The sequence below is a fragment of the Vulpes vulpes genome, chromosome 5 (assembly GCF_048418805.1).
Source record: "Vulpes vulpes isolate BD-2025 chromosome 5, VulVul3, whole genome shotgun sequence".
NCBI lineage: Eukaryota > Metazoa > Chordata > Mammalia > Carnivora > Canidae > Vulpes > Vulpes vulpes.
The window spans coordinates 65,217,146-65,219,059 of record NC_132784.1 but is presented as its reverse complement, the minus strand read 5'-3'; the positions used below and the strand labels follow the sequence as shown (position 1 = coordinate 65,219,059).

At 41.5% G+C, this 1,914-nt stretch overlaps 1 non-coding gene across 1 annotated transcript; it reads right to left on the bottom strand.

The window, feature by feature from the left end:
- Positions 1–1,047: 1,047 nt before the first annotated feature.
- LOC112924382 (U6 spliceosomal RNA) lies at positions 1,048–1,152 on the bottom strand. Its single transcript, XR_003235862.1, has one exon. It is a non-coding gene; the product is annotated as a U6 spliceosomal RNA (small nuclear RNA).
- Positions 1,153–1,914: the final 762 nt, after the last annotated feature.

Genomic DNA, 1,914 nt, shown 5'->3' with positions numbered 1-1,914 from the left:
TTTGGGTAAGGGGTGGTGGGGGGGAGGCGGCTCTTAAAAAGTCAAAGTACTGGAGAACACAACCCCTTAAGAACAGGGGTAGTAATAATGTGTTATAAAGGCTTTAGGGCACCTCGTGTCTCAGTGGTTGAGCATCTGCCTTTGGCTCAAGCCGTGATCTTGGGGTCCTGGGATTGAGTCCCACATCGGGCTCCCCACAGGGAGCCTGCTTCTCCCTCTGCCTGTGTCTCTGCCTCTCTCTCTCTCTGTGTCTCTCATGAGTAAATAAATAAAATCTTAAAAAAAAAAAAAGGATTTCATACCTGTAGGGCAAGTTTGAAAAATTCACCATATAGTGCTAGAACCCCACTGGAAATCTCTGTTTGAAGCAACTGTAGCAGGAAGACACAGGTTACAAGCCTGGAAAATGACAGACCCTTAAAGATAGAAAGAAGAAAAGCGAGCTTCTTACTAGTTCCTTACACTTCAAGTGAACAGAAGAGTTTATGGACTTTCCTCCATTCTCACGCTGGATATTTGGTGACTTACGTAATTATTCAAAACAATGCTTGACATATCTTAACATGAACTTAGTATTTATTTCATAAGACAAACTCCCTGAAATGTAAGAACCAGCTTATAGAATAATACAATGAGCAATAGGAACTTGTTTTAGCTTAACATTTTTTTAATGAAGCAATTTACAATCTTATAAAAGGAGCCAATGTTTCTGATACTTTTTGCTCCTTCATAATAAGGGGACTTATATTTTTTTGCCTTCACCATCTTTAATCATCTTTCCAAACTGTTATTTGGTAATTATTCAGGAACTCCAATTGTATCAATGTCAATCTTGGTATTTTATATTATCCTAGGGAGTTATTCATTCCCTCTGAATTATCCAGCTGGTTGTTGTACTTTTTCTCAGGACATTCTCTAGTGATTATTTCTATTTCTCCTGGATCTGTGATAATGAACCTGCACCAGTCCTCTTTCTCAAGCCTATGTATCTTTAAAGTTCTGTTTTGTTTTTTACTGTGAGTGTTTTATTTGAGCATTTTTGTTTACAAAAATATGGAACAACTCACCAATGTACTGTGTCATCCTTGTGCAGGAGCCATGCTAAATCTTCTCTATTGTTCCAGTTTTAGCACATGTCCTGCTAAAGTGAACACTTTAAGTTTCTTTTTTCTTTTTCTTTTTAAGATTTATTTGTTTTTTTTAGAGGGGGAAGGGGCTGAGGGAGAGGAAGAGAGAGAGAATCTTTTTTTTTTAAAGATTTATTTTTATTTATTTATGATAGTCACAGAGAGAGAGAGAGGCAGAGACACAGGCAGAGGGAGAAGCAGGCTCCATGCAGGGAGCCGGACGTGGGATTCGATCCTGGGTCTCCAGGATCGCGCCCCGGGCCAAAGGCAGGCGCCAAACCGCTGCGCCACCCAGGGATTCCGAGAGAGAGAATCTTAAGCAGACTCTGCGCCAAGCATAGAGCCTAATGTGAGGCTCCATCTCACCACCCTGAGATCACAGCCCAAGCTGATTTTAGTATATGTGCTGCGGAAGCGAGCACCACAGCCCAAGCTGAAATCAAGAGTCAGACGCTCAGCCAACTGCACCACCCAGGCACCTGCACTTTAAGTTTCTTATTGAAGGGACGCCTGGGTAGCTCAGCAGTTGACCTTCTGTCTTTGGCTCAGGGCGCAGTCCTGGTCCTGGGATTGAGTCCTGCATCGGACTCCCTGCATGCAGCCTGTTTCTCCCTGTCTGTGTCTGCCTCTCTCTCCGTGTGTGTCTCTCATGAATATATAAGAAATAAAATAAAATAAAAATTCTTATTGAAGAATAGGCATACAATAAAGTACACAAACAATAAGTATACAGCTCAATATATTTTCACAAAGTGAGCAAACACTCATGTATCCAGCATCCAGATGA